The following is a 27,960-nucleotide window of genomic DNA, read 5'->3' on the forward strand; positions in this document are numbered from 1 at the left end:
ATCTATTTCATTTTCAGATAAATTTAATTATCTTCAGGGAATTTTTCCTTATAATATTAAGGAAACTGGCCTCCTAGGACCATTTACTAAATGGACCTAAGTCTACCTATGTAACTAAGCAAAATAAGTCTGTTCTCTTTTTCACATGATAGTCCTTCGACTGGCATTGTTCAAGTTTACTCATCTTCTTTTCTTTAAGATAAATATTCCCAGTTTCTTTAGCCAATTTTATGTGATACAATTTCAATTCACCCTCATCCAGAATTATTCTAGCTTGTCAATGTCTTTCCTGAAATGTTATATCTAGAATTGAATATCATATTCCAGGTGTGCTCTAAGGTCAAATATAATAGACATAATAGTATCACCTTCCTCATTCTAGATGTATTATACTTGCATTCCTGTACTGATTAATTTAGACCACATATACTACTTCCTTACAATCATAAAATTTATTTGATTTTTACTATCATTCAGATGTTTTTAATCATGTCCAACTCTTCTTGACCCCTTTTGTGTTTTCTTGGCAAAGTTACTGGAGTGGTTTGCTATTTCCTTCTGAAGTTCATTTTACAGTCAAAGAAACTGAGGCAAAGAGGGATTAAAGAGACTTAACCTAGTTAGTGTCTGAGGTCAGATGAGTCTTCCTAACTCCAGGAGCATTACTCTATCCATTGCACCATCTAACTGTCCTGATCTACTTGCTATATATGTGCAATTTATTCTAATATTATAATGGAAAAGGGATAAAAATAGTAATTCTAATAGACAGTTGGAGAGATAAATTTATTTTGAAGCTAAAATTAAGGCTGGTGACTTAGCACAGCCCCCCCCCATTCAAATCCAATTCATGTGCTTCTCTTGGCATCACTACCCTGATGTCATGGTATTCAAGAATGAAGGACAACTGTTATCATCAGAACCTAGTTTGAGTTTTGTTAGGAGGGGGAATAGGAGAGGGGAAAAAACAGAAAAAAAATGAGCATTTATATAATGCTTTAATGTTTGCCAAGATGATGATATATACTTTCATTTAATTCTCACAACAAGAATTTTGGAGTCAGGAAGTCTTTTTACAATCAAGTAGTCTAGTTCTTTAGTGTCTTGTGGGATAAAGAGAACAATTTTAAAATCTGAGGCAGGTGTATGTGAGAAATTAGGTTGAGTGTCCCAGGTTACCTTCTGAGCTGTCTTGATAGTGCTACTGTTAGGGAAAATTACAGATCCTTCTGAGGGTCAAACTGATTACCTTGGACAGGTCTAAGGAGCCTTTGGAAATTCCTTCTATAAGAGATTCAACAAATATATTTCCACAGACAATGTAAGTTCTTAGACACTACTACCAAATGACCATAAAAAGATATGATGTGATCAACCACTGCTACACACACCCTTCCAGCTAGGTGGACTTTTTTGCTTCCAAAGAAGTTCCAAAACTTTAGTATTAATCAGAAAACTATTGTAGGTCTGGGTATTTCTCATCATTATCTGATTCATTGAAGATATACATAATAATAAGCTACTATTATCTGTGATTACTTTCCAAGTTAACGCTATACAGAAGATTATGTTCCCTATGTTTCACTTGGCAGTTTGGATATAGTCTCATAGCAATGTTCTGCTAATGTCCATTTCCTTATACTAGCTATGAAATTAGAAGACCTCGTTGCTGGATATGTGACATTGGCTAAGTCACCTTATCTAATCCATTCAGCTAAGTGGCAATGAATAAATAGTCTGAACTTGGAGTAAGGGACCCTGAATTTGAATCCTGCTATAGAGAAATATAGCTATGTGGTCTGGTATAGTCATCTAATTTCTTAGAGCCTCAGTTTCTTCATTTATATGTAACTCAGAACCTGCTCTAATCAACCTGATTCATATTTGACCAATGAACTGAGGATGGTTGTAGAGGATAAATTGAGGCTGGCAACTTGTTACAGCACCCCCTCACTCAAATCCAATTCATGTGCTTGTCATGGCATCACTCCCCTGATGTCATAGTCTTCTTAAAGAATGAAGGACAGGGGGCGGCTAGGTGGTACAGTGGATAAAGCACTGGCCCTGGAGTCAGGAGTACCTGGGTTCAAATCCAGTCTCAAACATTTAATAATTACCTAGCTGTGTAGCCTTGGGCAAGCCACTTAACCCCACTTGCCTTGCAAAAACCTACAAAAAATGAATGAAGGACAACCATTATCATCAGAACCTAGTTTGAGTTCTGTTAGGAGGGGGCATAGGAGAGAAAAAATTAAAAAAAATGAACATTTTTATAACGCTTTACTGTTTGCAAAGACAACAAACCCATGAGGTAGGTGCTATAATATACTCATTCCTGCAGATGAAGAAACTTGAGGATATGGAAAATTAACCTGTGTTTGCCTCAGTTTCCTCATCTATAAAATGAGAAGAATAACTTCACAGAATTCTTGTGAGGATTAAATGAGATAATATTTTAAAAGTGCTTAGTATTAGTGCTATATTTTTCTGATATTATGTACATAAGTTCCACAACCTTAGCCACCACTTTCTTCTTGGAAGAAAGCATAATAGCTTGTATTTGAACACAGACCTCTTGCTTTTTTTTTAAATCTGTAGTCATTGATCTTTTGACTAAACCAAAACTACTTTCTCTAAAGTTACCTTTTTTAGCCACTCCTTTTCCCAAGACTCATTCTTCTTGACTTCTCAGCAGTCTTTGATATTCTTTGACATTTGATCACCCTCTCCTCAATACTCTCTTCTCTCTAGGTTTTGGAGACCTAGAGATCCTCCTCCTACCTATCTGATCCCTCCTTCTTAGTCTCCTTTGCTGGATCTTCATCCAGACCATTCTCACTAACCATGAGTCTAACAAAGGGCTTTATCTTGGTCCACTTCCCATCTTCCCTTTACTATTTCCTTAGTGATCTCATTAATTCCCATGATTTCATCACTCTGTATATGATTCTCAAACCTGCTTATATTAGATATCTTGATTTAGATATTGAGTGGATATCTTAAGTTCAACAATCTAAGCAGAACTCATCTTTCCTCTTAATGCTTTTCCCTGGGGAGGCTAGGTGGTGCAGTGGATAGAGCACTGGCCCTGGAGTCAGGAGTATCTGAGTTCAAATCCGGCCTCAGGCATTTAATAATTACCTAGCTGTGTGGCCTTGGGTAAGTCACTTAACCCCATTTGCCTTGCAAAAACCTAAAAAAATGCATCAAGCCCTAAGAGCTCTATAGAATAAAAAAATTAAAAAAGAAAAAGCTTTTCCTCACCAAACTTCCCCAATGATGTCAGAGAGCATGCCACTCTCCCAGGACCTCAAGTTCACAAACTAAGAGTCATGCTGCACTCTTCACTCTTTCTCACCCAAAATCCCACATTAGATACTTTGTAGCTGTGTGAGGTTATGTAAGTCAACTAAACCCTCTGTACCTCAGTTTCCTTTTCATAATCAGTGGCCTCTAATATTCCTTTGAACTCTAAATTCATGATCTTATATGATCCTTTTATTTCCTCATCTGTAAAATGGGAATGGTTATTCTCACAAATTCACTGGAATATGATAAAGAAGTTGGTCCACAAACCTTGGAGTATTCCATGATTATGAGTTACAGGTAGCTGCTCAAAGTTGTTCAAGAGTGGATGTTTATAAGTCTCTATTGAAAGCTAACATTAATCATCCATAAAGACCTTGTACATAGATAATATTTAGAAGGCACATGTCACTCCTTGGAAGTTAGAAAAGAACCCCAGATACAGGTTTACTTAGTGGCTAGAGCTCTTGAAAATAAATCACAAAGAAAATATAAGGTAAAGGTTTGATGAAAGGGTAATTCTTACAGGAATAATACTGCTGGCCTCCTGGGCATATTGCCACTCTATGATCAAATGGTTTAAAAATGAAATGTTATTATAAAGCCATTAATTTTTCATTTATTTCTCTCATTACGGGGATAAGAGATGGAACATGGCAAAGCTACTGCTGCTCAGATAATGACTTCTTCCAAAACTGTTAAACCAGTGGTAAGGAGTCACCAAGGCTGACAATGGGGCTTGCTTCCCTTGCCTCTTTTACTGAGAGGCATAGGAGTTGCTATGTGAGTTAAGTGCTTTAAAACTTGGGAAGTCTCATTAGTATAAGCAACAAAGTACTACATTCAGGTTTGCTGCCCCTTAATACCATCCAGGGCAGATGCTAAAGACCATCCTCTCCTCCCATTACACCAAGTAATGAAGTCTATTAATCAGTTCCCATTGCTTTGGGGAGCACTGAGAAAGCATTTGTTGACCTTTGGACTGAAGCTGTAAGTTATTTTTAATGTCCCCTTTTATCTATAATCTACTTAATGAAGATGTGTTATGGTTGGAACCTATTATTATATTAAGATGTTAATGTTTCGACTGTTTCCCCCCCCACACCATTTTCTGAGTCAGTCCATTACTACCTAAAATGGACAATTTGAATTTTTGCATTGGCTAAGTCAAATATTAAATAATTTCTTGAATTTCTCATGAGAAAAACAATATTCACAGTGACCACAATCATGTAAAAGAAATAATATTAAAAGACATCAAAATTCAGTTTAATGTAATGATCATCCTTGATTCCAGAACACTATTGATGGTGAAATATATTTCTTTCCTTCCAAGAATAAAGTGGTGGATAAGAATGTGGAATTCATGTACATAATGTCAGATTGTTGTTGAATCAGTTGGTTTGTTTTACCTAATTGTCTCTGTTTCAAAGGAACAATTAAGGCAAGGCCTTACTGATAAATAATATAAATAAACAATATATTATTTTAAATCCATCATACAAGCAAACAAAATGAATAAATTAAAAACTACATGATAATGGCAAAGCCTGGCCCCAAAGAAGAGATGAGAAAATGTGCCTCCTCACTCTTCTCCCATCTTTGGTAAGTAGGAAAATAATGGGTGTATAATACTCATATATATTGGTGTTTTGCTGAAATTTTTTAAATCTTATCTATGTTTTTATTTTTTGTTACAAAGGGGACTCACCAGTCAGTGTGTCACCAAACAGAAATTAAGTTGATATATAAATGACAGCTATAAATAATTTTTAAATAAAATAAAAGTCATTAAAATGTGAGAAAAGTGCTCTATTTACCCTGTCAGTTGTCCCTTTTGAGTCCCAAAGGGTACAGGGTCAGCATCCATGTAAAAGGAACTATTAGCCTAGGAAACAAAACAAAGTTTATCATCCAGTAATTTTGCTTGCTCTGTTGGCTTATGAATCTAGTGACCCACCTCAAAGCTCTCTCCCCCAGAACTGGGCTCATGTGGCATTTGACAAGGACTATTTTCCCAGATTCCTCTGAGACAACCAGTGTTCAGTCTTTCCTTCCACCTAAGCCTCCCCTTCAGTCTAACTGATTATGGCTTGTCAATTTTAGGAGACAAGTTATTGTAAAATGTACCAAGATCCTTGCACAGGAGAGCAAAACTTGAATAACTTCATATTTGGGTGCCCTAATTTATATTTTATTGTTCATCTTATTAACTACAATCTTGGAGTCATCTTTAACTCTTTCCTACAGCAGCTCTTTCCTATTTCAACACCTATATCAAATCACTCGACAAGTCTTATTGCTTCTCCATATACATATTTCACATTAATCCTTTTTTGTCTTATGATACAGATTTTATCCTACTTCAGACTCTTTTGACCTTTACTAGGAATATTGCAATCACCTCACTGAGATCCCCATCTCCAGTATTTCCTGTTTCTCAACAGACCCACCCCACAGCTATCAAAATGACACACCTACAACATCTTATATAACACACACAGTCATGGATAACATGCATTAGATACAGATACTTTCAGAAAAAAAAATATTTAGTGGCTCCCTATTGCTTCCACAATAAAATACTAATTTCAATCTAAAATTCAGAGTCCTCTACTATCTGGTCCCCATCTATCTTTCTTGCTTTATTTTGTATTCTTTCCCTTCTCTAGTCGAATCAAACTTGTCAACTGGCTATTAACGATAAATGATATTCTATCTCTCATCTCTGTTTCTATATAAGTGGTTCCTTTTCTGAAATACACTCTCTGCTTTACCTGTTTCACAGAACTCTTAGGAACTCAAGACCCATCTCAGGGATTCTCTCCTATAAAAAGCCTTTCCTGATTTCCCACAATGAGTAGCACTCTCTCCCAATTGAAACTACTTACAGGTACTTTATTTACCTGTGTGTATTGGCAAACTAACAGGGATGTGCTAGAGATAGCACTTAACAAGAATCAATTATTAAATTTTCAGTGTGAGCATTTACACCTCAGAAATCAGAAACTCTACCAATAAGAACAGATAATTAACAATACAAAGCATTGAATGATGTGTCAAATGAGTAGCAAAGAATTCTTTTTTGAATGTTATTTTATTTTACTGTTTAAATTACATGCAAAGATAGCTTTTAACATTTTTCCTTTTGGAATCTTTCCAGTTCTACATTTTTCTGCCTCCCTCCCTTCCCTCCACCTTCTGCCATGACAGCTAGTAATCTGATAGAGATTATTAACTGAACAATCAATTGGTCATGTTGTGAAAGAAGAACAAGAACTAAAGAGGGAAAAATATGAGAAAAAAACATAAAACAAGTTTTAAAAAGTGAAAATAGTATGTTTTGGTCTTCTTATTTTTTTCCCTCTGGATGTGAATGGCATTTTCCATCACAAGAAAGACAGCAAATTCTACAGGAATTAAGAAGGGTGAGCTTATTGTGGTTTGGGGTGATACATAGAGGGAAGTACTATTTTAGCCGGGACTTGAAGGACAGTACAAGTAGTTTTGAGCCACAGGCAGAGACAGAGACAGAGAAAAAGAGACAGAGGAAGAGACAGAGATCCAAAGAAAAGAGAAGGCAGGTGGGGACAGAGGTGTCTAGGGAGACAGGAATGATTCTCATGAGTAAAACCAAAGATGGGCTCCCAAGCATTTTATACTGTCTAGAATGATTTTAAATGGGGTATCTTTTACTATTTCTTCTTACAGAGTTTTGTTTGTGTTAGATATATGGGAATGCTGATGATTTATGTGGATTTACTTTGTAACCTACTACTTTATTAAAATTATTGTTTCAAGATACAAAAAAAGATGCTATCTACATATAGAGAAAGAAATAATAAATAGAATTATGTATGGAATAAATTTATATTTATATATAAATATATTTATATTCATATGTATATGCATATGCATTTAAAGATAGTCATCTCTAGGATGGAGGGGAGAAAAAATTATCATCATAATTTTATTAAATTTAAAAGGCACAGTAAGTTGTACACAATAGATTAGCAGCTCATTTGCAATCATCTTTTTTATTATATTCTGTTATGGAAAAACTTGTTTTATCCCATAAATTAAAACTAATATAATTAAATGTGAAAAAAAAAGGTGGAAAAACAAAGAATGTGTTCTAAGAATAATGGGCAGGACAGGTTGACTGAAGCTATGGAAATACATATGACAAAAAGTCAGTCATCTAATAATATTTATCCAGTTCCAGATTCTATGTTGAGAGAATACAAAGGGGAGAAACAGGTCCTGCTTTCAGTGAGCTCATGGTCTAACAGGAGAGACAACATGCAAACAATGATATACAAAGATGAATTCAAGGTAGTCCCAGAAGGCATTATGATTGTGGAAGAGGAAAGCTTCTTGAAGAGGGGGCTTTAGGTGAATCCTGGAAGAAGCCAGGAAATCCAGGAGGAAGAGATGAGGAAAGACTGGGTCTTGGATTGGAAGTAAGTCAGTAAAAATTTTCAGAGACAGGAGAGTGCCACTAAAATTTTCAGAGACAGTGCCACTAAATTGATCCACAGAATGTGTATATGTATAAGAAGATTAAAAAGGTAATAAGGGGCCAGGCTATCAAGGCATTTAAAGAATAAACAGGATTTTTTGTTTGATTCTGGAAGTAACAGGAAGCCCTGGAGTTTGTTGAATAACTAAGAGAACTGAAAAATAAGTAAGCAGGAAAATAAGGAAATAAGGTAAAAATAAGGTAAAAAATTAGAAAATCAAGTGAGGCATAGTTTGAAGGAATAAGATGATGGGTTCAGTTTTAAATATATTTGGTTGGGTGTGACAGCACCATATCAAGTGAAAATATCCAGTAGGGTGTACACCAGTCAAACTTTGTTATTTTATTGGTCATTTTTGCCTAATTTCCTTTTTTGTTGTTAATAAAATACATTCCAAAGGGGAGGGATACTTATATCAGGACATTATTTTTATACTGTAAAAAAAATCCATTTTAATTGAAACAGAGAATAGACAGAGACACAAGACTAGAGCACTGAAGAGATGTCAAAAAAAAGATTTATTTATTATAAAGATTTGAACATCATACCTCTAGAGGTGAAAGTCAAAATTGTATTAGTAGATGAATTACAAAGGAAGAAATGTATGATGACTGAAGATTGAAATTTGACTTATAAAGTGGAACCAATCAAAGAAACAAAGAAAGAACAGAAAAGTAGAATAATCCAACTAATGGGACAACAAAGAAGTCAAGAGGGAGAGAGTTTCACAAAGGAAACTATTTCAGAGGGAAAGGAAACTCAGGAAAATGATGATAAGATCTTAAATGATGACTGAAAAATATATTTTTAGAATCACAGTAAATAAAAAAACCTGTCAATTATCTATCCATATCCAGCTGAAAGTATACCACTACAAAATTCTTTATTTTAATTTTAAACGTCCTTCCTAATTTAAACCTTCAGTGGCAGTTTACAATGTTTAATTACAATTTGAGTTCTCACAAGCTCTTAATATGACAGGTTATATTAATGGCAAAGTTCTTGTGGACTTCAAGAGGCCATAAAGACTTTTTTCCTGTGGTACCAAAGACTAATAAATTTCTTGATCTATGACATACTAATTTTCAATACTGAAAAAAAATATTAAAATCAATATAAAGTTTTTAAGAACTACAATGCATCCAGAGAAAACTGAAGATGAATATATATAAATTAGGAATTGTTCCTAATTAAACAAACTGCATTCACAGATATGTTTGTTTTATTTTTTTAAAAAATATGGATTTTTCAGTTTGTCATTGAATGTTCATTAAAACCTATCCTTTCCTAACAAAAATAAGCATCTGAAAGGAGAGAGACCAATCTGAGCCTTAAAGAAAAAAACCAGCCTGTGAAAATTAGAGATCTTTACTGATAATTGTTTAGTTATTTTACTAGGGAAACTGTTTTGATTGGACAAAATTAATAGTTTTGTTTTTTCTATAGGAATGGTCTACTAACAGTCTCCTCTAATACCTTCAACAAGGTGGGAAGTAATGCAATAAACACAAGCTTTAACAAATCCCATCGGGCTAGAGAGAGACTTTGAGTATGGATCCAGTGAAAGACTGAATGTCAACCAAGAACCAGCCTTGTTAAGGTTTTAGAGAGTCTCCTCACCAAAATATTGGCACACCATAAAATTATTTTTTAATAAGCCACAGCAACTATCTAAAGCTATGAATCAAGGCATGGAAAGGTTGGAATCTGCATTGGTAGAGTTGGAACTAGAGTGAGGTGACTGTAGTTTTGCCCCAGGATAGGAAATTTAAAAGTGGGGCTAATAACAACATCCCAGGGGACTCTTGTCCTCTTGCCTGCCCCATACCCATAGTAACAGAAACAGCCAGTTCTGGAAGATGTTCTCCAGGTAAACCCTTCTGACCTCTGCTATTTGTCCCAAATACATTTACAACTCTGAGTAACAATAAGGGAAGTAATACCATCAATGAAATCACGAATCCTTAAAAAAATGACATATACTTCAGGAATGCATGCCTAAAGATAAAGTGAATTTGAAATTTATTGGGATCAGAAATTCTAGAACCCTCTAGAATTGAGCAAATCTGATGGGCTAACAGGAAGGAGAGGATGGGTGGAATATTACTATAAGTACACTTTGATCACCAATGTTTATTATTATGGTGACTTCTCCTGAGTCCCAGGATGTTGTTTAATTGTTTCAGTAATTCCCAACTCTTGATCACCATTGGGGGTTTTCTTACCAAAGATACTAGAGAGGTTTGTATTTCATTTTCTAGCTCATTAAAGATAAGGAAACTGATGCAAACAGAGTTAAGTGACTTGCCCAAGATCAGGCCAGATTTAAATTCAGGGAGATGAAACATTGCTTTCCTAGAGTCCCAGTTACCTTATCTATAAAATTAGGGAGCAAAACAATATGGTATCTATAATCCTTGCCATCTCATATGTTCTAGACTTTTGTGTGTTTCACTTCTAGCCCTATGCACGCAAGAAATATTGAAGGGGGGATGGCTAGGTGGCGTAGTGGATAGCGCACCGGCCCTGGAATCAGGAGAACCTGAGTTCAAATCCGACCTCAGACACTTAATAATTACTTAGCTGTATGGCCTTGGGCAAGCCACTTAACCCCACTGCCTAGCAAAAACCTAAATAAAACAAACAAAAACAAACAAAATAAATATTGAAGGGAAAAGGTAATGTTCAAACCCAAATGGGACAATAATTTGTGAAAATGGTAGTCAAGGCAAATTGCACAACCCAAGCAACATCTCAGAAGTGGTTTTCTGAACCACTGGATACTAGAGCCTAAATAAAATCAATGTATGTTAAAGCATTCTAAAAATCTTCTATTTGTGCTGACTCACCTAAATATCACAGTCACCAAAACAATGAAAATGGGGGGATGGGGAGAGAAAAGCCATATTTTGTTTTTCAAATGAAAAGAAAATATCATTTTTTATAAACTTTTTTAAAGGAATTGCTGGCCTTGGAATCAGGAGGATCAGGTTCAAACCTCACCTTGACCACATATTGGTTTAGCAGACAAGTCATATAACCTCGGGGATCTAGGAAACTCTCTAAGATTGGAAGTGGCAGGGCAGAGAAGGTGCTGACTGCATCAGTAGAGTATAAGTAAGTAAAACAAAAAAATAAGAGGAAGACCAGAAATCATGAAAAGTATAATTTACGTTCAATGTTTAGCAAGATTATTTTTTTCTGTGTATTACAATGGACATTTTTATTTCAGAGTCAATGATCTGTCACTAAAAATAATTCAAATTCCTACTTTCTTTTCTACTTTAAGAAAAAGAAAAGAGGATGAAGAAAGAAGGAAGAAGGAAAGAAGAGGAAAAAGAGGAAAAAAGGAAAGGATAAGATGGTAAATTTGTAGCAGAGATGACCACTATTCTTGTTACTTCATACCTAAAAGGCAAAAGAATTTTTTTCAAGAAATATAAAAGGCAAAATGTATCTTTTTTACCATTGTCAGAGGGAATTTCCCAGTAGAGGGAATTTCTTCACCCTATCCATAACAAGAGTGTCCAAAGCCAGGCAAAGAGTCAAGAAGATTTTGGGTTCAAGTCCTGCCACTGATATAGATTAGCTTTCCAATCAGACAGAAATCACTTAACCTCATAGTATCTGAAGCAGTTCTCTAAGACTGTCACTAAGTGGTTCAGTGGATGGAGCCCTAGGTCTGAATGAGGAAGACTGGATCAGACACAAGTTGGGTAACCCTGGATAGGTCACTTAACCTCCATTTGCCTCAGTTTCCTCAAATGAAAAATGGAAATAATAACAGCATAGGATTGATGTGAAAATTAAATGAGATAATATTTGTAAAGAAGCATTTAAGGACAGTGGCTGGTACACAACAATTCCCTCTATAAATGTTTGTTCTCTTCTGGGGAGATTCTCATACTGAGAGTTCCCAAACTGATAAAAATCACAGATCCACACCTTTCCCTTGCAAAGAAAAACTGAAGCTTATATTTAACCTAATCATGAAAAATATTGATTCTGCAAACATTTCTTATCTCTGTGCCATCTATGGCCAGCTCAAGATGGTAAATTTGTAGCAGAGGATGACCATTATTCTTGTTACTTCATCCCTAACAGGCTAAACAAATTTTTTTCAAGAAACATATAAGGTGGGTGGAGCGAAGAAGGCAACAAGAGCGGATTGTGTCTTAGGCGCTCTCTCATAAATCTTTGAAACTAAGGACTTTAACTAAATTTTCGAGAGACAGAACCCAGAGAGGGACCCTTTGAGGCAGTTCTCCTACTCAAGGTAACCTGGAAAAGAGCAGAAAGGCTCTGCTCCCCGGGGTTGGAGGGCTGGCCTGCCAGAGGGCTGGCCCACCAAAGCGAAAGAACTTCAGCTGGGAGCCACAGCTCACAACAGTGGGGGAGTTTCCTGAGCTACACCCCGGGGATCACCGGGCACAAAGTGGGGGAACAGCAGGGGGACCTCTGCCAGAGCGAGCAAGTGAAGCCCAGCCCTCAGGGCACACAGCAAGCATCTTGGCAACTGCATTCCAGATCCAGGAAACAGAAGCAGGCAGAGCCAGTAAACAGGAGTCCCCAGGGCATGAGCCCATTGATCTGACAGAGGGGAGTGAAGAGAGAGAAGAGTGCCCAGCTCTGTCCTTTGCCCCTGGAACAGGACTCTGGGGCTCTGAACACATTCAGATCCTGATCGAAGTCTAGGCCCCTCCATAGAACAGCAGAGCCTCCCCACTCTCAGCCCCATGGCAGAGGGGGGCACATATGGTCATTCACAGACCAGGACACTGAGACCCTTGTGGGAGTGTCCCAAAAGCTCAGGAAGCACCCCAAAAATAGGCTTAGGCTGGGAAAATGAGCAAGCAGAGAAAAAAGAGGAACACCATTGAGAAATACATTATCTATGATCCCAAGAAGGATCAATATACTCATTCTGATGATGAGGAAACACAAGCTCCTGCATCTAAAGACTATGAGGAAAAACAAAAATTGGGATCAGGCTATGACAGAGCTCAAAAAAGACTTTGAAAATCAAATGAGGGATTTAGAAGAAAAACTGGAAAAAGAAATGAGAGAGATGCGGGAAAAACATGAAAACGAAGTCAGCAGCCTAGTCAAGGAAATAAAAAAAAATGCTGAAGAAAATTGCATGCTAAAAACCAGCTTAGGTCAAATGGATAAAACACTTCAAAAAGTTATTGAGTAGAAGAATGCTTTAAAAAGCAAAATTGGCCAGATGGAAAAAGAGATAAGAAAACTCTGAGGAGAACAAATCCTTCAGACAAAAAAAATCGAACTCAGGGAGGTTGATGAATTTACAAGAAATCAGGACTCATTACTTCAAAACCAAAAAAATGAAAAAGTAGAAGAAAATGTGAAACATCTCATTGAAAAAACTGATATGGAAAACAGACTTAGGAAAGATAATTTAAAAATTATTGGAATACCTGAAAGTCATGATCAGGAAAAGAGCCTTGACATCATTTTCAAAGAATTACTACAGGAAAATTGCCCTGATATCCTAGAAGCAGAGGGCAAAATAGAAATGGAGAGAATCCACCGATCCCCCCAAGAAAGAGATCCCAACAAACCAACCCCTAGGAATATTATAGCCAAATTCCAGAACTCCCAAGTCAAAGAGAAAATATTACAAGCAGCCAGAAGGACACAGTTCAAATATCATGGAGCTGCAGTCAGGATTACACAGGACTTAGCAGCAATTACATTAAAAGCTCATAGGGCTTGGAATATAATATACCAGAAGGCAAAAGAGTTTGGAATGCAACCAAGAATCAACTATCCATCAAGGCTGAATGTCCTCTTCTGGGGAAAAAGATGGACTTTCAATGAACCAAGGGAATTTCAAATGTTCCTGTTGGAATGGCCAGAGCTGAACAGAAGGTTTGATCTTCAGATACAGAACTCAGGTGAAGCATAGAGATTGGAGGAGAAGGGGAAAACATGAGGGACTTAATGATGATGAACTGCATGTATTCCTGCATAGAAAAATGACACTGATAATACTCATATGAACATTTTAATTTAATAGAGCAGGTAGAGGGAGCTTTTATAGTTGAAGCACAGGAGGAAAGCTGAATTTGAAGATAAAATATAGTGTAAAAATGGAGTCAATAGAAAAAAAGGGAAATGTAATGGGAGAAAGAAAAAGGAGAGGGGGAATAGGCCAAGATATCTCATATAATAAGATTTTTCTTTATTACAATGAGCCATTGCAATGATATGGAAGGGGAGAAGACAAGGGGGAAAGAGGGAACCTTCACTATCATCAGAGGTGGCTAGGAGAGGAAACAGCATATATACGCAATGGGGTAAAGGCATCTGGAGTAAGAAGAAAAGGGGGGGACAGGGGGAAGGGGTGGATGTGAGTGATGGAGGAGAGGACGGACCATGGGGGGAGAGTGGTCAGATATAACACACTTTCTTTTTTACTTCTTCCAAGGGGCTGGAATTGGAAGGCCTGTCCGGGACCATAGGGCCAGGTGGATGCTGGGCCTAAGGGGTGGTAGGGGGGTCACTTGGACCAGGACCAGGGATCTGTCTGCTGTGCCACTCAGCTACCCTACAGCAGAGTCATAGTGAAAGGAGAGAGAAAATATAGTACATGGCCGTGGAGAAATACCAAAGGAGGGAGTTGTGATCAGCAATGGGAATGGTGGAAAAATATGGAAGTAACTTTTGCGATGGACAAAGTTGGTGGTGTTGGAACACAGACTGAAACACATTTTTTATGATTATTATTTTGGGGGATGCAGGGAAAATGGGGCTGGGTGGCCTGCCTGGGGACATATAGCAGGGTGATCATTGGGTGTCTGAGGCTGGATTTGGACCCCAGTGCTCCTGGCTCAAGGGCCAATACTCTGTCCACCACCCAGCCACCCTTAGTATTATTACTATTTCATTTTATTTGGGGTCTTTTTTTCCTTTTTTTTTTTTTTTTTGGTTTTTGCAGGGCAGTGGGGATGGGGTGGATTGCATGTCACACGGCTGGGTGATTGCACCAGGGCTGGTGCTCTGTCCATTGCGCCACCTGGCCATACCTACAATTATTACTATTATTTTTTTATTTTTAATCTTTTTCTCTCCCCTTTACTTTATCGCTCAAGCGAGTCTATGTTTTTTGGGGGGAGGGGATATTCTGTTTATTCTTAAACAAGAATATTTTATTAATGTATAAAAAACATTATGTGTAAAAAAAATATGCATACCCTTTGATCCAGCATACCACTCCTCAGTCTATACCCTGAAGAGATTATGAAAAAGGGTAAAAACATCACTTGTACAAAAATATTCATAGCAGCCCTGTTTGTGGTGGCAAAGAATTGGAAATCAAGTAAATGTCCTTTAGTTGGGGAACAGCTTAGCAAACTGTGGTATATGTTTGTCATGGAACACTATTGTTCTATTAGAAACAAAGAGGGATGGAAATTCAGGGAAGCCTGGAGGGATTTTCATGAACTGATACTGAGTGAGATGAGCAGGACCAGAAAAACACTGTACACCCTAACAGCAACATGGGGACAATGATTGACCTTGATGGATTTGCTCATTCCATCAGTGCAACAAGGGGGAACAATTTGGGGCTATCTGCAATGGAGAATACCATCTGTATCCAGAGAAAGAACTGCGGAGTTTGAACAAAGACCAAGGACTATTCCCTTAAATTTAGAAACAAAAAACCCTGATATCTTATTGTCTGATCTTGCTATCTCTTGTACTTTATGTTTCTTCCTTAAGGATATCATTTCTCTCTCATCACATTCAATTTGGATTAATGTATACCATGGAAACAATGTAAAGACTGACAAACTGCCTTCTGTAGGGGTGGAGGGGGGGGGAAGTAAGATTAGGGGAAAACTTGTAAAACTCAAAATAAATAAAATCTTTAATAAAAAAAATAAATTAAATGCAACTAAAAAAAGAAACATAAGGCAAAAAAGTATTTTTCTACCATTCTCAGAGTACAATCAAATGAAATTCTAGTAAATATTTATAAAGATCATGCGCAGACAATTAATATTTGAGCTCCAGTGTCTTAAAGACTATTAAAATGCTTTTGATGGAAGTGATAACACTTTAAAATGCCATGAGCACCCTTACTATAGCAAGCTGCCTTTCTGAAGGAATAGAACAGCAATAGATTTTTTTAATGAAAAAATTAGAAGGATTACAACATGTAATTTTGAAGCCCCATTCAAAAGATGCTAGTTCCTGCATTAAAAAGCTGAACTCAAAGAATTTTAAACAAACTGAACCAAGTAGTGCCAGAAATAATTATGATTTTATTATAGAAATGCAAGAAAATAAGACCAAGAATCATGAAAAGTATAATTTATGTTCGATGTTTGGCAAGTTAGTTTTTTTTTCTGTGCATTACAAGTGACATTTTTACTTCAGAGTCAATGATCTGTCACTAAAAATGATTCAAATTTCTATTGCTCTTTAAAGATCATATTAACTTCTATGAGATCCAGAGTAGAAGTATTATAATTTCTACTTTAAAGATGAAGAAACTGGTGTAGTGGAATATACATGCTATCCATCAGCTTATTCCTCTTTTCCAATCATATATTTCTATGGTGATATACTTACCAGGCTTTTATGGCATATCTTCCTCCAGTCAGAAATAGTTAGAGGAAAGAAATGTGGAAAAGAAAGGGCCCTCAAAATCTGTTCACTAAATAATACAACAGCCAAAGATTCCAGACTTGGCTGTATTTATGAATATGTCAAAATAGGGAATCATTTTTCTTGGAGGTACTATTTCCAAGGATTACTGGAAGGGAGGGGAGAAGAAAAAAAGGGGGGAAAGTTATATGACAACTTTATTATATGTTAAAAAGAATAGCAAATTGTACATAATAGAGTTGCAATTTTATGTGTAATCTTTTTTTATTCTGTTATGGAAATGCTTATTTTATTACATAAATTAAAAATAAAAGAATTTTTTAAAAGAATTTCCAATAATAGTAACATACTCATTTTTTCCTCTTTGAGAAAAGCTTTGTTCTAACAAGTTAATTTTCCAGTTTTTTGTTTGTTTCCTTTACTCATTTGGCTTAAAAATCTCTCAGATGTTTGTTCTTAAACAGAGTACATACAACATTATTTATAACCTTTTTAAAAATGCTGGGCTACTCTACCAGATTTCAAACTGTATGATAACATGGTATTTACCAAAACTAGCTGGTATTGGCTAAGAAATAAAGTGGTAGATTAAATTAGATTAGATTAGATTAGATTAGATTGGATTAGATTAGATTAGATTAGATTAGATTAGATTAGATTGTTAGATTGGATTGGATTAGATAGATTAGATTAAGGAAAATGACCATAATAATCTAGTATATCATAAACCCAAAGATCCATATTTTTGAAACAAAAACTCATTATTTGATGAAAACTAATAGGAAAACTGAAAAACAGTATGGCAGAAATTAGGTACAGACTGACATTTCACATTGCACAACAAAATACAGTCAAAATGGGTATATGATTTACAAATTTATTTGTCATTTCTATGGATAAAGAATAATTATGGCCAAAGAAAATATGAGCCTTACAAAAAAGTAAAATAGATAATTTTGATTATAAAAAAAATAATTTTTACACAAACAAAACCAATGCAACCAAACTAAAAGGAAAGCAGAAAACTGGACAGAGTGTAGGGAGAGTTGCAACAATATCTCCAACAAAGGCTTCAAATTTCACAAATAGATAGAGAGAATTAAGTGAAATTTATTACAAGTCATTCACCAATTGATGAATGGTCAAAGTATATGAACAGGCAGTTTTCAGATAAGGAAACCAAATTATGTAAAGACCTATTAAAAATGCTCTAAGTACTACTGAATAGAGAAATGTAAATTAAAACAACCATGAGGTACCACCTTACTCATTTCAAATTGGTTAATATGACAAAAAAGGAAAATGAAAAATGGTTGATGTTATATGGGTAAACTGGGATAGTAATGGAGCTACAAACTGATCTAAGTCCTCCCCTGAGTCTTCTCCTCTTAGGATAAACAATATCTAAGATATTTTATACCAATATTCATCAGACTTAATTAAGCTCCACATCATCCTGGTCAACCTCCCCCCAGTCATTCTCCATTATATTTCTGCTTAAATGTAGCATCCAGAAATGTCATCAACCTGAGTGTTCAGTCTAGACTATGTTATAATTATTTGCTTCTATCAGCAAGGTTTCAAATTCTATTACTGTTCTTTGCTTGCTATTTGTCATTACTAACTCAAACTGACCTTTCAATTCACTAGTATTACCAGTTTCTTTCACATGAACTATTCTGCTTCTATCCTATCCTGTAAATGTAGAGTTGATTTTTAAAATTCAATTGTAAAAACCCAGGACTTGCTTTTTAACCCTATTAAATTCCATTTTATTAGATTTAGTTCATCCTTACAAACCAGAAAAAATATTTTTGGATCATAATTATGTTATTCATCATATTAGCTATCCCTCTCAGCATTGTCAGCTCAAATTTGATAAGCATGTCATCTATCTCAGCATTCAAGTTGTTTGTGTAAATGTTAAAGAAAATAAGGTCAATGATATTTGGCTAAATTGGGCACTCCCTAAGAGAGATTCCTTCCAAGTTGACATTCAATCCATTTCTTTGGGTCAGGTCCTAACATCAACACACTACTTAGTTTGGGTGTGATTTGGTACAAAATTAGATACTACTAAATCAATGGGACAGTTAATAAGAGGAGGTTTGCTTTGCTCTAACAGTAAAGGTACACAAAAATTGATATAGTTGCACTTAGCTTCAATGAAGGCAACCCCATGTTGAAATGCACCAGGTCAGCAGGGTCAGTTATGGGGACTTTCCTTTAGGAATTCCCTATTGTTGCCTTTTAGGGAAAAACAATCCCTGTTGCAGGGAAATGGAGAACCCTGGTTCTATAATCTATTAATCACCACTCTTAGTGTTTTGTCATTCAACCCAGAATCTACCATTCTGTCATCCCTTTTAGTTCAAATCTCTCCATCTTGTCCAAAAAGACAGCATGCATCACACCTTAATTACCTTATTTCCCTGATAGACTAGTTTAGTTGCCCTCTCAAAAAAAGGAATAATGAACTCATAATGGTTTGTAGTGATGACCACTTCTCTTTTTAAATAATCACAAGCAATCTCTTTAATGATGAATTGTAGAATTTTGTCAGGAATCAAAATTAACCTCACAGTCTTAGTCTGAAGTTTTCTTAGTTTTCTCCCTTTTTAAAAATTAGAATATTTTCCCAACTCCAGTCTAGTGGTATCTCAATTATTCTCCACAATTAATCCAAATTGAACAATCATGTCTACAAGTTTTTCTAGCATTTTAATGTATTCATCCAATACCAATGATTGGAGAAAAAAAAATCTAAATAGTAACTGAGTATTTTATCTCCTATCCAATTTAAAATGTAGCTATATACTTTCCTTGTTCCTCCCTATGCCTCAACATCATTTTATTAAGCCCCTTTCCCTTGTTCTTAGTATTTTCACCAATCTTAGATCATCGAAGTTTTAGCATGTCTGAGGTAGCTAGGTAATACAGTGGATAGAGCACCTGCCCAGGAGTCAGAAAGACCTGAATTCAAATATGACCTCAGACACTCAATAATTACCTAGCGGTTGTGGCCTTGGGCAAGTCACTTAATCCCATTGCTTTTCAAATAAACCAAAAAAATACTATCTTCGAGTAACATAGAAGCACAAATAAGAATTAAAGGAATAGACTTACTCTTGCAAACTCCCATAGCTATAGTTCGCAGATTAAAAGATGGTTTCAAATTTAAATGTTCCTGATGTTCAACCTCACACCTAGCAAATTGGAAGAGATTTCAAAAGGGGGAAATAGTCAAAGATGAGCAGTTTGTGGAAGGATAGATATACTGGAGTCTATAATTTACTAACACTGCAAAGTGGTCCATCTGTTCTGGAAGGCTATTTGGAATTATGTTAGGGAAATAAGTTTAATGCCCACATTCTTTGGCATAGAGATCCCACTGTTAAGATATATGCTCCATGAAAGTAAAATATAGAAATAAAGATTCCATTTATACTAAAATATTTATAGCCAAACTTTGCAATAGATACTTAGAAATGAAGTAGATGTACATTGTTTAGGAAATGGCAAAACAATGATTCATGAATGTCATGCAATATTACTATGCTGTAAAATGTCAAATATGAAGAATATAGAGAAATACAGACTCAGTGAATATTTTATTTAATTTTTCTTGGGAATTTTATTGGAGGTTTTTGTTTTAATTTTTTATATTTTTTGTTACAGGAAGTGGTTTTCTGGGTATGGTAGAGGAAAGACAAATATGGAAATGAAGATTATATAAAAATAAAAGATATCAATAATTTTTTAAAATGCAATCATTAATTCCTTGTAGAGCTTATCATTCTTTAAATCCCTACCCCTGTTCTTTCTCAATCATTTGTTCTTGTGACATTTGAATTTTTTTTTCCTTCTGAGTTAATTGAACTGATTTTACTTTTAGAATTTAATACCGCGGCGGCTAGGTGGCGTAGTGGATAAAGCACCGGCCTTGGAGTCAGGAGTACCTGGGTTCAAATCTGTTCTCAGACACTTCATAATTACCTAGCTGTGTGGCCTTGGGCAAGCCACTTAACCCCATTTGCCTTGCAAAAACCCTAAAAAAGAAAAAAAGAATGTAATACCTTACTGATACTTTCTCTAAAACCTTTGAAATATACTTTCCCCAAGCTTAGAGTTCTCTTGAAACTTTTTTATTCCCCAGAAAGTAATATGGTATGGTCGCTTCCTTACAAGGTTTTTGATTCCCTTTCACCATCTAGTTGCTATTTATTCATTAGACCTGGATGCATTAAACCTGGTCATCTCTTCCTTTTTTCAAAAGATGACAGAAACAACAAAGAAAATCAGGAATTTATCAAGTCAACAACATTTCTTAAGCACCAACCTAACCCAGGCAATGGGCTGAGCCTTGCTTTCAAAGAGCTCATGCTCTAAAGGTGATGATGATGCAACAACTATGTAAACACAAGATACAAAGGATCCATAGGAGCTCATCTCAGAAGGAACGTATTAGCATCAGGGGGAGTGGGAAAGGCTTGCTGAGGAAGGCAGCTGAGACTTGAAAAGAGTCAAAGAAACCAGAAGATAGGGATGATGGGAGAGGAAAATTCCAGGCATGGGAGACAGCTGGTAAAAATATTGTGTTCAAGGAACAATAAGGGTGCCAATCATGGAGGGAAGTAAGGGATGAAGAAAAGAATGGAAAGCAAAGAAAGAAGTACCAGGTTATGAAGGGCTTTAAGAGCCAAAGAGATGATTTAAAATTAGATATTATGCTTTAAGCCAAAATGGACCTCATACATATGTCTAGCTAATTGGAATTGTTCCTCACAACTGTGACAGCTTCATTATGTGCATGAGCATTTCATTATCCATTACCCACTTCCAATTTTCTTGGATATTTAGTGAATATCAGTTATTGAATTATGCTTCAATACAGTATTACTATATCTGGATTCTAATGTAGGCTCTGGCACTTTCTAGGTTCATGTCCTTTGACAATTTACTTAACCTCCCCTAGACTCAATTTACCAATTTGAAGAAACAGGGATAAGAGTACCTAGAGTATCTGCTTCACAGAGTTGCTGCTCATAGCAAATAATATATGTGAATCCATTTTCAAACTTTAAAGTGCTATATGAATGTTAGACACATTTGTTATTATTGTCTGAACTTCCTTGAAGGGTTCCCTATATTACTAAGTATCTCTCTCAGGGTTCATATTTTAAAGCACCGATTTATGCTTTCTCACTGAACTGTACTAATGATGTTTTGACTTGACCAAGTGAAATCAATAAGAAACTAAAACTACAGACTACAGTTTCCACATCTATAAAGATGGGGATAATAATGCATTCATTAGCTATTTTGTTATGGTGCTGAGTATCAAATGAGATAATCTATGTGAAGCACCTTTTCAAACTTTAGAGAGCTCTAAAAATATTAGCTATTATTATCATTGAAATTTTTAAGCCTTAGATTCTTCATCTGTAAAATGGAAATGGTAATACTTTCATTAGCAGCTTCACAGAGTTGTTGAGATAAAAGCTCTCTATAAATATTTAAGTGCTAAATAAACATGAAGTATTTACAAAGACTAGTGAGGGGTATAAGGTCTTTGCTTCTGAATTATAGTGCTTTTGAGTTCATGTGTCCATTTTAAAATAATCTACTGTTTAAAATAACCATCACTGTAAGGATGCTAAGTATTGCTCCTTTTGCTACTTTTGGGTTTGTTTGGTTTTTTGGCATCACAGTATCTACATTTTTTCAATGAATTTTGTACCCGAAGTCTATCATCTGACAGAGGGTGAGTACCATGCTTTCTCATTGATCCTCTAGAACCATTTGTTGATCTTTGCATTAATCAAACTCTGGAAGTCTTTTAAAGTTTCCTGTCTTTACAAAGTCAGCACAATTATATAAACTGTTCTCTTGGTTCTGGTTTACTCAATTCTATTTCAATTCACTCAAGATTTGCCTAGTTTCCATGAACTCATCCCTTTGGTCATTTCTTGACCAAGTGGTAGCAGCCCTTGACCTGAACCAGATAGTGGTTCAGAACTACTATCCTCTACTCTTGAAATCCCATCCTTATCCATCCCATGTCTGGCTAAATTCCCCTTTATTAGAGATGTGTTGACAGGCCTCTGCTTTTGTACCTGTTCTCTGACAGCAGTGAGACAGGATTTGTTTACAAATTGTGGGAGCTCAAGAACAAGCCTACTTCACAAGGTACCTAGGTTAGGGTGAGGAAGTACCCAATTTGTCCACTGATAGCCAGCACCTCATCATTAGATTTCAGGTGAAAACAAATGAAAATTAGTTACTTTGGCCTTGACAGCTTTATTAAGTCAGCTGTATAGTGCTAAATGATTTTGATACTACAGAGCCATCTTGGAGATCATTTTCTCCTTCCACCAACTGACTGACTCTTCCTAGTTGCCAAGAACACTTTCCCAACACTTATCTGCTGCTAGAAATAATACTATTAAATCAGTCATGGACAATGACCAGCAGAGTTTTAGCTGCTTCTTTTTTATTTCAATCTTAAGTCAAAAGACCATTAGATAACAGTTCAGTGAGAAAATATAAATCAGTTCTTTAAAATATGAACACTAAAAATGATATGAGTCCTTAATGGAGGTTTGGAATAGATTAAGTTTATTTTATTTTTCCAACTACATGTAATTAAAGTTTTTCAATATTCATCCACATGCATATTTATAAATTACACAATTTTCTTCCACCCACCCTTCTCACCTCCCTCCCCTCAGTGGCAGTCTACTGAACACTACATGTACATTTGTTTTTAACACATTTGCATATTAGTCATTTTCTGTATGAAGAATTAGGGCAAAGGAGAAAAAAAGTAAACTATTTTTGATAGGAAGGAAAAACATGAGAGATTTTTAAAAAGTGAACATAGTGTTCATTCAGATGTTGAGGTTATTTTTTTAATAAAATTTATTTTGTTTTGTTATCTTCATCTGAATGTGGATAGCACTGAGTATTGTCCCTAACAGATCTCCCAGGGTTGTCCTAGGTCTCTGTACTGCTGAGAGGAACTGCATCCACCAAAGTTGATCAACTCACAATATTTTTGTTAATGTGCCTGATGTTTTCTTGGCTCACTCAGCATCAGATCTTGTAATTTTTTCCATCTTCTCTAGAGTTCAATCATTCAAGATTTCTTATAGAACAATAATACTTCATAAGATTCATAAACCATAACTTGTTCAGTCATTCCCTAATTGATTGGCATTTCCTCAATTTCCAATTCTTTGCCACTACAAAAAGAGCTACTATGAATATTTTTGTATGTGTGGGATTTTTATCCTTTTTTATGATTTCTTCTGGACATAGGCCTAGTATTGGTATTTCTGGGTCAAAAGGTATGATCAGTTTGGGCATAGTTCCATACTTCTCTGCAGAATGGTTGGATTAGTTTACAACTACACCAGCAGTGTATTAATGTCCCAATTCTCCCACAATATATCCAACTCTGATTATTTCCCCTTTTTGTCATCTTAGTCAATGTATAAGATAGACAGTTGTTTTAAATTGAATTTTTCTAATCAGTAATGATTTGGAGCATTTTTTCATATAATTATTATAGCTTTAATTTCTTCATTTGAAAACTGCCTGTTCATATCCTTTGACCATTTATCAACTGGGAAATGACTTGTAATCTTACAAATTTGATTCACTTCTCTATATATTTCAGAACCCCTAGCTGTGAAAATTGTTTCGCAGCTTTGTTTTCCTTCTAATCTTGACAGCATTGGTTTTAATAGTGCAAAAACAATTTAACATAGTCAAAATCATCAACCTTGAAATTTATAATGTACTCAATTCTTATTTGGTCATAAATTTCTCCTCTTTCCATAGATCTGACAGATAGAGTATTTCTTGGTCTATAGCACTGGGCTTAATTGTCTAAATCCTGTAACTATTATTATTACCTTATTTTGGTACAGGGTGTGAGATGTTAGTGTATGCCTGGTTTTTTTTTTTTTATTTTGAGTTTTACAATTTTTTCCCCTTAATCTTCCTTCCCTCCCACCCCCCCAGAAGACGGTTTGCTGGTCTTCACAATGTTTTCATGATATACATTGATCTAAGTTGAATGTGATGAGAAAGAAATCACATTCTTAGGAGGAAAAATGAAGTATAAGAGATAGCTGAATTACATAGTAAGATAACAGGGATTTCCCCCCTAAATTAGAGGTAATAGTCTTTGATCTTTTTTCAAAATCCACAATTCTTTCTCTGGATACAGATGGTATTCTCCATCGCAGATACCCCAAAATTGTCCCTGATTGTTTCACTGATGGAATGAGCAAGTCCATCAAGGTTGGTCAACACCCCAATGTTTATGCCTAGTTTTTGCTGTGCTATTTTTCCAGTTTTCCCAACAATTTTTGTCAAATAGTTAGTTCTTACCCCTTGAAACTAATGTCTTTGGGTTTCTCAAATTGTTTAGATCTGACTTTATTTGGCTGAGAAGAACTTTTCAATTGTGTTCATGCATTAAGGATCAAAGTCCAGGAATGAGATATTCAGGAAGAACAAGGGAGCTTGGAATGCAGCCAAAAATCCACTATCCAACAAAACTGAGCCTTCTTTTCCAGGGGAAAAGACATTTAATGAAATGGGAGACTTCCAACATTTCCAGATGAAAAGACGAGAGCTAAATAGAAAACTTGGACATCAAATAGGAAACTCAAGAGATACATGAAAAGGTTAAAAATAACTGCTATCCAATAAAATGAAACTGGTTATATCCCCACTTGGGAGAAAGATTCTCATGGCTCTTGATATGTAACTCTCTTAGAGAGAATATACTTAGACAAAAGAGATGAACACTCATGATTTATCCATGAAACTGCTATCTAATAAGACGAGCCTGGCTATATCCCTACCTCAGAGAAAGACTCTAATAACTCTCAAGAATTGTAACTCTATTTAAGAGAATATACCTAACCAGAAGTGAAGGACACTCATGAATTTTCTGACTCTGACAGAATGATTTAAAAACAATACCTCCTTAAAAAGGGGGGATAGTAAAGAGATGGAAGGATGGAGGAGACTGAGTGGGGCAAATCTCATTACATTAAGAGGTTCAAAGGACATATTGCAATAGAGGGGAAGAATGGAAGAGGGGAGAACTGCCTGAAACTTACTCTAATCAGATTTGGCTTTGAGTTAACATACATACACTCCATTAAGAAACTTATCTTACCTTTCAAGTATTAAAAGGGGGGGAAGGGGAGGGGGAGGAAAAGGGGAACTAACAGAAGGAAGGGAAGGAAGAAGGGGAAAGGGGGAAGAAAGGGGAGGAGGACTGGATATAAGGCAAACACTGAGGATGGTGGTATTCAGAAACAAAATACTAGGGAGTATGGATAAAGTGAATAAAAGGGGAAAAATACAAAGAGAAGGAAGATAGCATGGAGAGCAATAAAGAGATAGTAATTATAACTTTGAATGTGAATAGGATGAACTCTCCCCTAAAATGTAAGCGAATAGCAGAGTGGATTAAAAAACAGAAATCTATAATATGCTACTTACAACAAACTAATTTGAAGCAGAGAAATACATAAAGAATAAAGGTAAAAGATTGAAGCAAAATAAATTTTGCTTCAGCTAAAGTGATAAAATCAGGGGTAGCAATCCTTATCACATACAAAGCAGCTACAAAAATAGATAGCATTAAGAGAAATAAGGAAGGAAACTATATCCTCATAAAAGGTACCATAGACAATAAAGTAATTTCAATGCTAAATATGTATGCACCCAAGGGCATAGCATCCAAATTCTTAGAGGACAAGTTGAAGGAATTACAGAAAGACATAGAGTGAAAAACTCTACTAGTGGGAGACCTCAACCTCCCACTCTCAGATTTAGCTGAATCTAACCATAAAATATACAAGAAGGAAGTTAAAGAGGTAAAGAGCTGCTAGAAAACCTAGATACAATAGACCTTTGGAGAAGACTGAATGGGGATGGAAAGGAATATACTCTACAGTACATGGCACTTACACAAAAATTGACCATGTACTAGGACAGAAAAACCTAATAATCAATTGCAGAAAAGAAGAAATAGTGAATGCATCTTTCTCAGATCATAATACAATAAAAATCATATGCAATATTGGGCCAGGGAGATACAGACCCAAAACTAATTGGAAACTAAATAACTTCATGATCCACATGAGTGGATCAAGCAACAAATTAATGAAAGAATTAATTATTTCATCCTAGATAATTGCAATAATGAAATAACATATCAAAACCTATGGTATACACTCAAGGTGGCTGTCAAGGGATATATTATACCTAAATGCTTACATGAATAAATTAGAAAAAGGAGAAATCAATGAACTAAATATGCAACTAAAAAAAATCAGAGAAAGAACAAATTAAACCCCCAATTAAATATCAAATTAGAAATTTTTAAAATGAAAGGAAAAATTAATAAAATTGAAAGCAAGAAATTGCCAGTATCACAAATCATAAAAGGTGAACTCACCACCAGTAAGGAGGAAATTAAAGTAAAAATTTGGAATTATTTTCCCCAACTCTATGCCAATAAATTTGATAATCTAAGTGAAGTGGATGAATATTTACAAAAATCTAAGTTGTCCAGGTTAAATGAAGAGGATATTAAATACCTAAATAACCCTATCTTAGAAAAAGAAATTCAACAAGCTATTATTGAACTCCCTAAGAAAAAAATCTCCAGGGCCAGATGGATTCACAAGTGAATTCTATCAAACATTTAAGGAACAATGTGTTCCAATTCTATAAACTCCAGTATTTACATTGTTTCCATGGTATACATTGATCCAAATTGAATGTGATGAGAGAGAAATCATATCCTTGAGGAAGAAACATAAAGTAAAAGAGATAGCAAGATCAGACAATAAGATATCAGTTTTTTTCTAAATTAAAGGTAATTGTCCTTGGTGTTTGTTCGCACTCCACAGTTCTTTCTCTGGATGTAGATGGTATTCTCTATCACAGACCACCCCAAATTGTCCCTGATTGTTGCACTGATGGAATGAGCAACTCCATCAAGGTTGATCATCACCCCCATGTTGCTGTTAGGGTGTATAATTTTCTTCTGGTTCTGCTCATCTCGCTCAGCATTAGTTCATGCAAATCCTTCCAGGCTTCCCTGAATTCCCATCCTTCCTGGTTTCTAATAGAACAATAGTGTTCCATGACATACATATACCATGATTTGCTAAGCCATTCCTCAACTGAATGACATTCACTTGGTTTCCAATTTCCAATTCTTTGCCACCACAAACAGGGCTGCTATGAATATTTTTGTATAAATGATGTTTTTACCCTTTTTCATCATCTCTTCAGGGTATAGGTCCAGTAGTGGTATTGCTGGATCAAAGGGTATGCACGTTTTTGTTGCCCTTTGGGCATAGTTCCAGACTGCTCTCCAGAAAACACCTTGTCTTTTTAAAAGAAACAATTGGGCCAAGATGGCGGAGAGAAGACAGGCACAGTTCTAAAGTCT

General features: G+C 35.6%; 1 long non-coding RNA gene across 1 annotated transcript; it reads left to right on the forward strand.

Annotated features, from left to right (window-relative positions):
• The first annotated feature begins 3,957 nt into the window (after window positions 1-3,957).
• LOC141519951 (uncharacterized) lies at window positions 3,958-11,229 on the forward strand. The gene is made up of 4 exons (XR_012477483.1): window positions 3,958-4,296; window positions 4,813-4,911; window positions 10,789-10,946; window positions 11,119-11,229. It is a non-coding gene; the product is annotated as an uncharacterized LOC141519951 (long non-coding RNA).
• Window positions 11,230-27,960: the final 16,731 nt, after the last annotated feature.

The sequence above is a fragment of the Macrotis lagotis genome, chromosome 4 (genome assembly GCF_037893015.1).
Source record: "Macrotis lagotis isolate mMagLag1 chromosome 4, bilby.v1.9.chrom.fasta, whole genome shotgun sequence".
In the NCBI taxonomy this organism is placed as follows: Eukaryota; Metazoa; Chordata; class Mammalia; order Peramelemorphia; family Peramelidae; genus Macrotis; species Macrotis lagotis.